This window comes from Delphinapterus leucas, chromosome 9 (assembly GCF_059928025.1).
Source record: "Delphinapterus leucas isolate spDelLeu-1000000601 "Yukka" chromosome 9, BTC_Dleu_Yukka2, whole genome shotgun sequence".
Lineage (NCBI taxonomy): Eukaryota > Metazoa > Chordata > Mammalia > Artiodactyla > Monodontidae > Delphinapterus > Delphinapterus leucas.
The window spans coordinates 86,968,681-86,983,542 of NC_143137.1; the positions used below are offsets into that span (position 1 = coordinate 86,968,681).

The 14,862-nt window shown below is 41.2% G+C and overlaps 1 pseudogene; it reads left to right on the plus strand.

The window, feature by feature from the left end:
- The first annotated feature begins 13,366 nt into the window (after positions 1-13,366).
- LOC149748446 (interferon tau-2-like) lies at positions 13,367-13,846 on the plus strand (annotated as a pseudogene).
- The last annotated feature ends 1,016 nt before the right edge of the window (positions 13,847-14,862 follow it).

Here is a 14,862-nt window from a genome sequence, read left to right on the forward strand (position 1 = left end):
TTTTTTCTTTTTTTTTTTTGCCTCTAGCCTGCAAACAAAGACCCCTACTCACTGAGCTATGCCTCTCAGCCTGTAAAATATTTCTCTTTGGAATATCTGTCCCCAAGGCCAATCTTCTCCATTTACTCTGCTCTCCTCACAATCTCTAATTGACACCTGGTGAGTGTCCCAAGGACTGCAAAGTGGAGATTCTTCAAGAGAATACAGTAGGGAGAGGAAATGAGATGAATAAGAATTTTAGTTACAAATATTTAGTATTTTAGATGTCAGATTCCTTTTTTTCTAAGATTGGAGGTACTTCCTTACACATCTGAACCACTGATATACCAAAATTGGATCATACTTCATCAGCAATTCAAATAAAGATATTCATTATCAACCATCAGCAATTCAAATAAGCACCTGGCACCCCTCCAGAGAACTCTGCACATCCTACTGTTCTCAGGAATGGTTCCTGAGACGATTTCTCTCTAGCAAATTGTGTAAAAGGAGGCTTAGGTGGGAGACTTCCTTCAGGGATTTCCTGGAAACCACCTTGGTGAGAGCCAACTGTACCCCCTCAAAGCCTTCTTTTTTCCCACCCTTTGTCCTATACTTTCTTGTCCTTCAAAGTCTTCCAGCTCCAATTCCATATTATTAACTTTTCTTAACATCAAGACTTCCGATTTAGGGTACAGAGGGCTCTTGGAGTCTCTTTTACCAGAGACGTTGTTTTCCATTAATTTCTAAGTTCACTTCTTTTTCTTTGTCTTCTTCATCAACCTCTTTGACATTCCAATATGTTTTCCAATGATGTTGGAACATAGTAAAACTTCTCTATTGTATTGAAAATAAAGAATATATAAGTCCTCATTACAAATCTTAAAGAAATGTTCTTTAAACTATTGATCAAAATTCATTTGTAGGTTATAAAATCAATTTAGTAAATTGTATCCAAGATTTTTTGAAAATAAAATTGTATAGAATAAAGTAGAACTGAACAGAAAATATCACAGTACTTCACTCATAATAATACCTTTTTAAATGAAAATTTTATTTCCACAATGCATAATTCATAGTCTGGTCTTTTTGTACTAGGTCAGGACCCAACTGGGATGTCTGATTGACACTATCTTCTCTCCTCTTCCACCCTTTGAGAAGGCTAGCATCTCTGCCACAACCTCCACCTTACCTTGAAGCCTATTGAAGGACGCAGTATATCACTTACAAGATGGTATAACATTATGAGCTTTGTCCTCCAAGCTCAGTAAAAAATTTGCCAATATAGGGGATGAGGGGATTTGGGAAATCCTCTTTCAAGACAAAAATCTGGTTAGCAAAGGTATAGTCTTGCTGCCTAATCCTATTTTGCATGTCAGAAGCTGAATCTCACAGTGTTATCATGTTCTTACTCTGCATTCTTTCTTTGAAGTTCCTAATTTCTCAAACATACTCTTTCACCCACATTTGGATACCCAGGCTCAATGGAGTGAAGGTTAAGTACCCAGGAAGGCAAAAGAGAAAAACACAGTCATTTAAGAACTATTATTAGGTTATACATATAAATGCTTTATGCAGTACCAAGCTCATAATAAGTGTTACCATGCATCTCTGAATGACAGTTTTGACTTGATGGCCTCTAAGTTCCTATATAACACAAGATTCTCTCATTCTAAGAACATCTGTACCATTTCCTCTTTGAACACCCCCACCTATCACCCTCTCCACCTTCCCAAGGGCCAAGTGCCCTTCTGGTGTTTCTATTGAGGTTTCTTTCTTTGGTCAATGTCCCATCTACTGCTCTTTGAGAAAATTGTTCTAAATAACTTTCCCTCTGTGCATTGATCTCTGCTTCCAAAGGCCCCAGCAGCTAATGGGATAAACTCATCTATGCTAACCTCACCTCAGTTTTCCTGCTTTAGTGATTCCCCTTAGCTATTCTTCACTCTCTTTCCCTAACCCTTACCCAATCCTCAGTCTCCCTAAGTTCATTAGGAAACCTTTCCTCCTACTTCATTGAGGTTCCTCCCTTCTAACTCAAATCATTGAAATAGCCAAGGTCCTTCTTGCTAATGCTGCCCCTCTTTCTCCTAAAGGCTGAGCCCTCTACCTAGACTCAAAGTCTCCTGCCACCACTCTCCTCTGTATGCTCATTTTCTTCCTCTCTAGTCATTTCTTTCTCTGTAGACATACTAATAATGACTTTCTAGAAAACTGTCCTCTACAACTACCCTTTCTTTCCTCCACTTCCAGATTTCTTGGCATTCTGCATGTTCTGTTTTCTTCTCTATCAATTCCTTCTCAATTTGTCTATTTTTTAAAAATTTAAATAAAAATTATATATTTTAAGGTGTACAACATGACGATTTGTTACACATAGACATAGCGAAATTATTACTACAGTCAAGCTAATTAACATTTCCTCACATAGTTACTGTTTGTTTTTTTTAAATGAGAACACTTGAAATCTACTCTAGTAACAAATTTCCAGTATTCAGTACAGAATTATTAACTATAGTTATCATGCAATGCATTAGAGCTCTAGACTTATTAATCCTACATAACCTCAACTTTGTATCCTTTGGCCAACATCTCCCCACTTCCCCCACTGCCCATACCTGGTAACCACTGTTGTACTCTTTTCTTCTGTGTATTCCACTGTTGTAGATTCCACATATAAGTGAGATCATTCAGCTTTTTTCTGTCTGTGTTTGGCTTATTTCACTTAGCATCATATCCTTCAGGTTTATGCATGTTGTAAATGGCAGAATCTCCTTTTTAAAGGCTGAATAATATTCCATCGTGTGTAAGTACGTATATATATATATATATATATATATATATATATGTATGTATGTATAACACAATTTCTTTATCCATTCTTCTGTCACTAGACACTTAGGTTGTTTTCATTTCTTAGCTATTGTGAATAATGCTGCAATGAAAATGGGAGTGTAGGTATTTCTTTGAGGTATTGATTTCATTCCTTTTGGGCATATACCCAGAAGTTGGGTTGTTAGATAATATAGTAGTTCATTTTTTGTTTTTTGAGGGAATTCCATACTATTTTCCATTTAGATTATAACCCACTGAGATATGAACACTGTATACTGAAAGGTCTCGTATGACTTTTTTTTTTTGTGTGGTACGCGGGCCTCTCACAGTTGTGGCCTCTCCCGTTGCAGAGCACAGGCTCCGGACACGCAGGCTCAGCGGCCATGGCTCACGGGCCTAGCCGCTCCGCGGCATGTGGGATCTTCCCAGACCGGGGCACGAACCCGTGTCCCCTGCATTGGCAGGCGGACTCTCAACCACTGCGCCACCAGGGAAGCCCTCGTATAACTTTTCAACTGCTGATCTTTTCAGTTCTCATTCTACCTGATCTCTTTATAGCATTTGATGCTGTTGACCGCTCTTTCTTGAAACTCCTTTCTTCCCTAACATGTTAATTAACACTTATTCATTCAGTGAATTTATTGAGTACCTACTACATGCCAGGCACTGTTCCAAAGCTGGGATAGATATCAGTGAAACACAACAACAGCAAAAACCTCTGCCCTCATGGAACTTACTTCTTAGTAGTGGTGGAAATTTTGGCTTCCTGGCTTGTATAAGTCTCCTCCAAGTTCTTTCACAGTTCTTCAGACTTTTTTTCAGCTTCACATTCTCTGTTCCTTCTTTACATGGTTATGCTCTCCCATGGTTCCTCCCATGGACCTCTTCTCTTAGTGCTTTGTCTGCTCTCCCAGTGTGATTTTGCCTCATCTCATAACTTCAATTTCCACCTACATAACATTAACAATCACGTTAATATCTCTGTCTTTATCATCAGGTCAAACTTCTAACTACATTGGAAATGTCTACTGGTATGTCCTACATGATCCTCAAATTCTAGTATATAAAATAAGATTAATAGTCCTTCCTCCCAAAACATTTTCACTCCCCTGAACTGGTTAGTAGCAACACCATCTACATGGACCCATTAATTAAAAGTTTCAAGTCAGCTTTAATTTCTTTTCAATCAAAAATTTCCATCAGTTTCATTTACTGAGGGTCATTCTCTATCTTTACTTTCACTATCTGGATTTTGGGTCTCAAATCTTGCCAGTTGTCCTATTGTAACAGCTTTCTAACTGGCCTCCTTGTCACTCTAATGTCGGATTTTCACACTGAGATGAGAGTTCTGTTGAGACAGAAATCTGATCATGACATCCTTTGGCTTAAAAATGGCTAATGGCTCCTCACTTCCTATAGGATAAAATCCAAACTCCTCACAGAATACTTAAGTCTTTCAGAATCTGTATAAACCTTGTTTCCCACCAAGATGCCCCACCCTTCTACTGGAGCCGCACCAAATTTCTGGCTCTCACATCAGCCAGTTTTGGTGCATGTCACTCTCTCTGACTGAGAAAGGAGAAGATAAATGATCATCACCGAATGTTCACTATGTGCCAGGCATTGTGCTATCTACTTCCTCCTCCTGTACTCCTAGAAATTTGTTATTTTTCCAATTTTGAAAATGAGAAAAAGCATGCTTAGAAAAATTTAAAAACCTTGCTCAAGTTCATGGAATGTTTAAGAGCTAGAACCAGGATTCAAACTCTAGTCCTTGATTCTAAAGCCCAAGTACTTTTCACAAAATCAGGCTGTGCTCTGGAACTCACCCTCTCTCTGTCCTTCAAAATCCGGTCTAAAATGCTATCTCCTGGGATTTCCCTGGTGGTCTGGTGGTTAGGATTTGGTGCTTTCATTGCTGGCTTCTCTCCCTGGCCAGGGAACTGAGATCCCGCAAGCCGCGTGGCGAGACCAAAAAAACAAAAGCTACCTCCTCCATGAAAATTTTTCTGATTCCCAGGCAGAGTTAGTCATTCCCTCCTCTGAGTTCGGGTGCCGGAGTGTACACCTCTCTGTGGCAGTTCTCGTGACACTGTATTGTAGTTATGTGAGCAGCTGCCTTCCCCTCAGCCTGTGGGAAAAAGGCCACATCCAGTTCAGCGGGGAGGCCGGCTGGGGAGGCGGAAACAGCAGCTTGCCAAAGGAGTTGAATCCCATTTCTGTTATTTATTAACCATGCAACTTTGGCCAATTTAATACACCTCTCAGAATTTCTTCACCTGCCCAATGGTGATCATAATACTGTAGGCAAGGTTTCTGGAACATAGTGGGCTCTCAGTAAATGTTGGAAAAAAAAAAACTTGTAAGAATATTTGTAGTCCTTTCAAGACCTAAATTCGCATTTCATGGGATCTTCCACAGAACTTTAAAACTGGGGTTTTGGGTATTTGTGGGAGACTGGAGGGAAAGGTGGTTTTGGGGGGGCAAAGCATACCGTTTTCCCCTCACATCCCCACCCACGTATTTTGGTATCCCCAGTGCTTGCTTTAGTGGGATAGGCCTGACCTCTTGTGGGAACTACTTGTTCTTGGATCTGTTTAGCACCTCTTCATGAGAGCCAGAACCCAGCCCTGTGCTAAGCAGGTGTTGAGAACATACCCACTGATTGACTAATTTGTTAATCGAAAACTCTCAGCATTATAAAGAAAAAATAATGTGTCTTTTATTGTACATTCGTGGAAAACACTCAGTAATAGACTTTGTTTAACAAAATGTCTAAAAAAATGTATCCCCCAAATCTCTTTCATAAAGCTAATTATTGTGTTTTAATATTTATGGGGATCTTTCTAAGTAGACTGGAAAGGATTTTGCAAACAGATTTATAACCTATGTAGTGTGTTCAAGTCAATTAAAGTAAAATTCAATGAAGATGCAACCACCTCCGAAGTAGGGTGCAGCAGAGATGTTTAACAGCTCACAGTGACACCTCACAGCAGTGTAAGTTAAGCAGCAGTTGACGAATGAAAATGAAGAATTCCATTTTCTATTTAAGCTCCAGGAGCAACAGAGAGAAGCAGAATGTAATTACCCAAATTAGAAATTTTCTGTGACACTGAGGTCACCAGCTCTGCTATTCACAGAAGGGCCAAGGGATATTTATCGATCGATCACATGCAGTGAAGAACACTGCTTTACGTCTCTGCCGATGGACAGCCCCCTCAGGCACATGGTCTCCAAACACTCCAGCGATGAAAATTCATGACAAAGATGGGGAGGTGCTTCAAGACTTCAAAAAGGCCGTCCCTCACTCCTGATTCTCTTACCCTTGGGCTCAAAATAGGGCTTGACCACCAGCTTGTCTACTGAGTGACACAAGCAGAATATAATATTAGTGATGAAGCCATCGTGTACCTTTTTATCCAGTGCAGTAGGGATGTTACTGCTGTTCAACTCGATCCTGAGTCTGGGTGCAGTGGAAACTTTCTGACCTCTTCATGCTGTGATTTTCACGTCCCCTGCTGCTGAAGACTACGGGATACTGAGGTGGGTCAGGATTTCATCTAGATGTAGAGATGTGATTTGAAGAGAGTGACTACACAATATCAAAGCAACCTTACAAAGAGTAAAAAATATCAACCATGATACTGAAACATGCCTGGCCAGAGAACTGAATATGTTTTCCTTTCTTCTAGTTGTGGGTTTGTTCTGCATCCGCAAGCTAGCTTAATCGTCCTGCACGTACCAACCATACGCCAATATAATAATATTGCATTTAATTTAAACACTGGATGAAATAAGTTTCCAGATAGAAATGAAAAAGAACAGCCTCTTGACTTCAGTTTATGTGGAACTGAATGATAATTTGACTCAGTTTTGCCTTAATCTGATAGAATTCTAAAACTAGAAACAAGCAGAAACATGTTAATGGATTTGTTGCTGGGTCAAATTTCTACATCAACTAGCCATCGTAATGTTATTATTTAATTCATTCATTTTGGTAATGGCTGCTTGCAAACAACTTACTGATACATATAGAATTCACAATTACTCTGTCCCTACGTGCTGCAGAAAGGACATCTCCATGGTCTGAAGGAGAGGGAGCCAGCAGTTTCTGTTTTACCTCTAAATCACAGTCTATTTAGATGTTGTTATAACAATTTTATCTAATAAGAAATATAAAAAAGGCTGCTTAGGTATTATCCTATGACCTCACCTCTAGCCTATGGATTGTGGGGATTAAATACTGAGATATTTTCCACCTGTGTAAGCAAGATGGCGGTCCCCCAAGAGGTTTATATGCACCTGATTTTCTGAGGATTAAGCAGATACAAATCAACGTGTTTATTACATACTCACTGTGTGCACAAAACTGTGCTGAGTACTAGGCAGATATAAGAGGAACACAGTGAGCTCTTGAATCTTTACAATATCTCAGGGATCTAAGGGGATAAGAAGGAAAACTAAGAAACAAGGGTCACACAGAATATGTATGGTAGAACCAGAAATCATGTTAGAATTTCTTTTAGTCTGGGGCTGCCCCTCAGAAGCAGAGTTTTGAATTAGTTCTTAAAGATCCCAAAGGGTTTTCAAGAACCGACATAAAGAACAATAGGCTAGTGGGAAGCAGCCGCATAGCACAGGGAGATCAGCTCAGTGCTTTGTCACCACCTAGAGGGGTGGGATAGGGAGGGTGGGAGGGAGGGAGACGCAAGAGGGAAGAGATACAGGGACATATGTATAGCTGATTCACTTTGTTATAAAGCAGAAACTAACACACCATTGTAAAGCAATTATACTCCAATAAAGATGTTAAAAAAAAAAAAAAGAAAAGAATAATGGAACCATGAAGGTCACCTTCAAGACAGCAGAGGAAGAATCATTCCTGGTCACACGAAAGGGAGACTAAATTTGGAGACCAAGGGGGCGGCTGTCATTTGTCTCCAGACTGAGATTTCTTGTGTCAGCTGACAAACTTGATTCCATCAACAGCCTCCTGCTCCTGTAACTGCCAATCCTCTCCCTAACCACTGGGTCTTTCTCAGCACAGAATCTGATCCACTCCCGAAGTCTAAACTGATCCTATAAACAAGCAAAATCTTACCTGAAGCCTGAGCAGCCTCTACCTATTTCTGTATCTCTCAATCTTTCTCCTACCCTTCACGGCCAGCCTCAGAGCAGGAATTGTCTGCATTGATTGCCCCTGCTGGTTTATCTAAGTCTTGCCTCAGGCACTAGCAACCTGGCATCAAGCTACTGAGATTGTCCTTTCAAGACCACTAATAACCACTTTCCTGTCGTTCAGCTCAGTGCTGCAATAATCCTGGGGACAGTGTCCTCATCTTGAATGTCTCTCTTACCACTGCCCCCATGACACCACCCCTTCTAATCTTCTCCCCCATCTCAGACCACCTATTTGTGGTTCGCTTCACAGGCTCCTCTTCTTCACCCACCTCTTCAATATCATTCTTTCCCCAGACTCTCTTCTTGGTCCTGTCGCTTTGTCAGTCTTCCAGAGCACCATGGAAAACGGAAATTATCTGGAACTCTGAGACAGTCACATGGGTTGGAACACTGATCCTTTCACTTATTAGCTACGTGGTCTTGACCTCTCTGACCCTCGGTTTCCTTGTCCTCCGTAAAATGGAGCTAATCATGCATAACTCACCAAGTACTTGTAAGAAATAAATGTGAAACCATAAGTAATGAGAGAATCTCAGATCTGCCACATGGTATGTGCTCATTAAATGTTCATCCTCCATCTACCACCTCTGAACCAATAATGTCTTAATTTACGTCTCCAGCTCAGACCCTCTCTCAGTGAGGGTATGTACCCCACCGGGGCCTACAAGTCACCTTAGATCCTATCTTCTACCTCACTCCTAGGTGGGGTTGCATTATCCTGAAAGGTCTTGAATCAATTATCCTCTCATTTCCCCACTATGACTCCAGCCTCACTCTGGAGCATCTTCATCCTCTATCTGGACTGCTGCAGTAGTCTTCCAGCTGGCCTCCCTCCCCTCATCCCCACCACTACCCCGCAACTCCATCTCCCTCCATAGCTACCATCGGGAGCATCTTCCCTACTGGAAAGCCTTCGCCGGCTCCCCATGGCCTAGGGAACAAAGCTCACATCTTTGCATGACGTACTGCAAAGCCTCGGAGTGTTCATCTTACTAAAACTTTCACCTTTACCTCCAGCTCCTTTCCACAGATATCCTGCCCTCCATTCTTAAGGATCTACTAGTAAGTTTCCTAACTCAACTCTCCTTACATTCTCTCTGCTGTTTACACGCCAATCCCCCTGTTGGATGTACTCCATTCCCTCTTTTTCATCCTTCAAACCTCAGCTTAGTTATCACCTTCTCTATGGAAGAATTATTCCCTAATATTTCCCATACTTCCACCCTTTTTTCATTGTTCAACTCAACAATGTTTATTGCTTTATTCAATGAATACTTTTTGGACACTGAATTAGTTACCTATCACTCTATAGCAAATTACTCCCAAATTTAGTGGTCTAAACAACAACATTTATTAAACAATATTTCCTGTGGGTCAGGAGTTTGCACACAGCTTAACTGGGTTCTCTGACTCAGTCAGAGTCTCTCACAAGGCTTCAGTTAAAGTGTCATCTAGTGCTGCAGTCATTTTTTTTTTAACATCTTTATTGGAGTATAACTGCTTTACATTGTTGTGTTAGTTTCTGCTGTATGACAAAGTGAATCAGCTGTATGTATACATATATCCCCATATCCCCTCCCTCTTGCGTCTCCTTCCCACCCTCCCTATTCCACCCATATTAGGGAAGTTTTCAACTATAATCTCCTCAAATATTTTCTCAGTCCCTTTCTTTTTCTCTTCTTCTTCTGGGACCCCTATAATTCAAATGTTGGTGCATTTAATGTTGTCCCAGAGGTCTCTGAGACTGTCCTCAATTCTTTTCATTCTTTTTTCTTTATTCTGCTCTGTGGTAGTTATTTCCACTATTTTATCTTCCAGGTCACTTATCCGTTCTTCTGCCTCAGTTATTCTGCTATTGATTCCTTCTAGAGTATTTTTAATTTCATTTATTGTGTTGTTCATCATGGTTTGTTTGCTGTTTAGTTTTTCTAGGTCCTTGTTAAACGTTTCTTGTATTTTCTCCATTGTATTTCCAAGATTTTGGCTCATCTTTACTATCATTATTCTGAATTCTTTTTCAGGTAGACTGCCTATTTCCTCTTCATTTGTTTGGTCCGGTTTGTTTTTACCTTGCTCCTTCATCTGCTGTGTGTTTCTCTGTCTTCTCATTTTGCTTAACTTACTGTGTTTGGGGTCTCCTTTTCACAGGCTGCAGGTTTGTAGTTCCCGTTGTTTTTGGTGTCTGCCCCCAGTGGGTAAGGTTGGTTCAGTGGCTTGTGTAGGCTTCCTGGTGGAGGGAACTGGTACCTGTCTTCTGGTGGATGAGGCTGGATCTTGTCTTTCTGGTGGGCAGGACCGCGTCCGGTGGTGTGTTTGGGGTGTCTGTGAACTCTCTGCTAATGGGTGGGATTGTGTTCCTGTTTTGCTAGGTGTTTGGCATGGGGTGTCCAGCACTGGAGCTTGCTGGTCATTGAGTGGAGCTGGGTTTTAGTGTTGAGATGGAGATCTCTGGGAGAGCTCTCGCTGATTGATATTACATGGGACCGGGAGGTGTCTGGTGGTCCAATGTCCTGAACTTGGCTTTCCCACCTCAGAGGCTCAGGCCTGACACCCGGCCAGAGCACCAAGACCCTGTCAGCCACATGGCTTCCAACATAGGTCCTTCTGGCTGGTGTGGCTTGTGCCAAAAGGAGACCAAGTTTGGTTCAGAAGCAAAGGAAAGCTTTATTCTCAGATTAAAGAATGGAGAGGTGTGAGCTCAAGGTCTAGAGCACACGCTCTCCCGACAGGTGGTCTGCAGTCATTTTAAGATTCAACTGGTGAAGAATTTGCTTTCAAGCTCACTCATGATAGCAGGCTTGGGTTCCTGGAGAGCTATTGGACCAAGAGCCTCAGTTTCTTGCTGGACTGTTGGTCTAAGTTTACCCTTAGTTCCTTGCCTCTCCATATGCCACACCACAGTATGGCAGCCTACTCCATCAGAAAAAAAGCAAGTGAGAGAAAGAGAGAGAGGGAAGTTACAGTCTTCTATAGCCTGATCTCGGAAGTGACATCCTCATCACATTTACCATAAATTGTTCATTAGAAGCAGGCCACTAGCTCTAGCCGACATTCAAGGAAAGGGAATTGCACAAGGGCATGAATCCAGGAGTGGGAATCATTGGGAGCCATCTATGAGAGGCACTAATTACTGGACTAGTTTTCTCCTGCCATTAAGGAACACCCAGTCTGATAAGGGAGGGAGATGTGGGTCCAAATAGTTGCAGCAGTTTGGAAAGTGCTGTGATAGAGTAGTACATAAGTGCATCAATTAGAAAGGTGCTTGGCTGCAATTTATAGCAAGTCCAATTACAGTGGCTTAAACATACAGGATTTTAGTTTTCTCACCTTATATGAAATCCAGAGGCAGGTTATTACTGCCATTGGTTCAGTGACCCTCAACAGAGAGGTTGAGATCATTGTAATTTTCTCCATCGTTAATTCATGCTTTTCTTGCTTCTGCATGACTCCATAGTGGCTACTGCACCTCCAGGTATCATGTCTAGTGTTAAGGCAAGAAGAAAGGGATGGGGTATTAGGCTTTCTCCTCCTAGAGCTTTGTGTTTGTATTTGGGAAGGATGCTGTCCTCAGAAGATTGTCCCTTGGAGGCAATGAAGTGTCAATTAAGAACATGGATTTTGGAGTCAGACTTACCAGGTTCAAACCCCACCTCAGCCGTTTATAAGTTGTTTGACTTTGTTCATGTTACCTAACTGATCTGTATCTGACTTTTCTCATCTGTAAAATGGCTTTACCAATTTACGTCATAGGATTATTGTGTGGATTAAAGCTTTAAACTTGTATAAAGATCTTAGCACCTGTGTACACTTCATGTATCTTGTCGTATTATTAATTTTGTACCTTTATCCATTAGCCAGAACTAGGTCACATGCCTACCCTTAGAAGGGTCACTGACTAACAGGAATGAGATTATATGACTGTTTTGGACCAGTGATTCATACCCTAGGGCTGGACAGGGACCTACCTACCTACGATCAAGGAATCCCACCTGCCAGCTGAACAAATTGGGCTCTATTACCAGGGAGCAAGGTGGCAGAAGGTAAAAAGGCTGTTGAGAAGGCACAGGTGTCTTGGAAACTGTGGTAGACAGAATAATATTTCCCCAAAAGTATCGATGTGCAAATCCCTGAAACCTGTGCACATATCACCTTATATGGTAAAAGATACTTTGCAGATGTGATTGAATTAAGGATTTTGAAATGGGAAGATTTTCCTCGATTATTGGGGTGGGCCTCATGGAAAAACAAAGGTTCTTATAAATGAAAGAGAAGCAGGAGAGGCAGAGGCAAAGGATGAGGTGTGAAGCCGGAAGTAGATGCCACAGTGATGTGATTGCTGTCTTTGAAGATGAGAGGCCAAGGAATGTGGGCAGCCTCTAGAAGCTGGGGGAAAAAAAGGAAACAGACCCTCCCCTGGAGCCTCCAGAAGAAATACAACTCTGCCAACAATCTGATTTTAGCTTAGTGATACTCACTTTGGATTTCTGAACTTCAGAACTGTAAGAAAATTAATTTGTGTTGTGTTAGTCACTGAGTTTGTAGTAATTTATTATAGCAGCAATAGAAAACTAGTAGAGAACAGGAAGGTGGAACCTCAACTCTCTCTCTTTTCTACTTGCATCCTAGGCTCATCTTCACCATAGCACTGTCCCATCCCTCTCACGAGACCAGGAAGCCTTTAAGGGCAAGAATGGTCTAGTTTCTTCCTGTATCCTCAAGGCCAAATACATTTTATGACACATAGTAGCTGACACTTAATTGAATGTTTTTAAACAAATAAATGGATGAATTATTAAAGAAGTCTCTCACCCACTAACAATTTGTTAAGAATTATAATAAAGGAGGTAAATTAAAATCAACTTCTAAACTCAATCAGCAAAGGTAACTGGATCCATAGCAATATAGAATACATAGGACAGGATTTTAGGACACCAGAAAAGAAACATGAAGCGTCCTAACACTGTATGGTCTGGTGTGTGTGTGTTTGTGTGTGTAAACTGCTAACACCTTCCTTCCTATGGTGGGATAAAATTACTGGAAAATAGAGAGTGAGAAGGAGACAATACCAAAAGCCAAGAAGGAAAGGGAAAATAGACTCTTCAGATCTCAAATAACATTTTACCACAGTAATTAATAAAATAAGAAGCATTCCAATTAGGTAAGTTTCCCCAAACTGAACCCATATGTAAGTAAGAATTTAAACTATTGAATATGTTACCAATATTGCTGCTAGGTTACAATATAGGTGGTTTTATGAATTGATAGCTTAGTATATTAATCACTCCCAATTGGAAGCGACCGTTTCTTCCATGAAAATCACAAAATGGAAAGTTTGTTCACTTCAACCGCCAGGCTGCTTAAAAACTACTGGTTTTCTACCAACTGATGCTCCAGCAGATCTCCAACCTCTTCAACACGGAGGACAGCCGTGCTGCCTGGAACAACACCCTCCTCCATAAACTTCCCTCTAGCCTTGATCTGAGGCTGCACCAACTGGAGCAGATGAAATAAGACAATCTGGATTGCTGCCATTTGGGACTTGCTGCCTGCGAGTATTTCTGCGGAATCCATCTCTACCTGAAGGAAAAGGAATACAGCCCCTGTGCCTGGGAGGTTGTCAGAGTGGAAATTGAAAGGTGCCTTTCCCTCATGTAAGAATCCTCGAAGAAATGTCCACAAATAAAGAATATATTTTTTTAACATCTTTATTGGAGTATAATTGCTTTACAATGGTGTCTTAGTTTCTGCTGTATAACAAAGTGAATCAGCTATATATATACATATATCCTCATATCTCCTCCCCCTTTCATCTCCCTCCCACCCTCCCTATCCCACCCCTCTAGGTGGTGACAAAGCACCGAGCTGATCTCCCTGTGTTATGCGGCTGCTTCCCACTAGCTATTTATTTTACATTTGGTAGTGTATATATGTCCATGCCACTCTCTCACTTCGTCCCAGCTTACCCTTCCCCCTCCCCGTGTCCTCAAGTCCATTCTCTACGTCTGTGTCTTTATTCCTGTCCTGCCCCTACGTCTTTAAGAACCATTTTTTTTTTTTTTTTTTTTTTTTTTTTTGCGGTACGCAGGCCTCTCACTGTTGTGGCCTCTCCCGTCGCGGAGCACAGGCTCCGGACGCGCAGGCTCAGCGGCCACGGCTCACGGGCCCAGCCGCTCCATGGCATGTGGGATCTTCCCGGACCGGGGCACGAACCTGTGTCCCCTGCATCGGCAGGCGGACCCTCAACCACTCTGCCACCAGGGAAGCCCAAGAACCTTTTTTTTTTTTTTAGATTCCACATATATGTGATAGCATATGGTATTTGTTTTTCTCTTTCTGACTTACTTCACTCTGTATGACAGACTCTAGGTCTGTCTACCTCACTACAAATAACTCAATTTCATTTCTTTTTATGGCTGAGTAATATTCCATTGTATATATGTGCCACATCTTCTTTATCCATTCATCTGTTGATAGATACTTAAGTTGGTTCCATGTCCTGGCTATTGTAGATAGAGCTGCAATGAACATTTTGGTACATGACTCCTTTTGAATTATGGTTTACTCAGGGTATATGCCCAGTAGTGGGATTGCTGGTTCATATGGTGGTTCTATTTTTAGTTTTTTAAGGAACCTCCATGCTGTTCTCCATAGTGGCTGTATTAAAAGAATATTTTTTATACTCATGGGAGGAAAAAAATACTAGTTTTCTTAAACTGTTACTAATAGGAATTTTAGACAAGAACTGTAACACTTTCAGCTACCAAACCTGGAATATCAAAGTCACTTCCCATCTGTTGTGCATTTAATTCATTTATTTAACTCAAGCCACTTTAAATTCAGTTGAAAATCAGGAATAGTTACACTTAG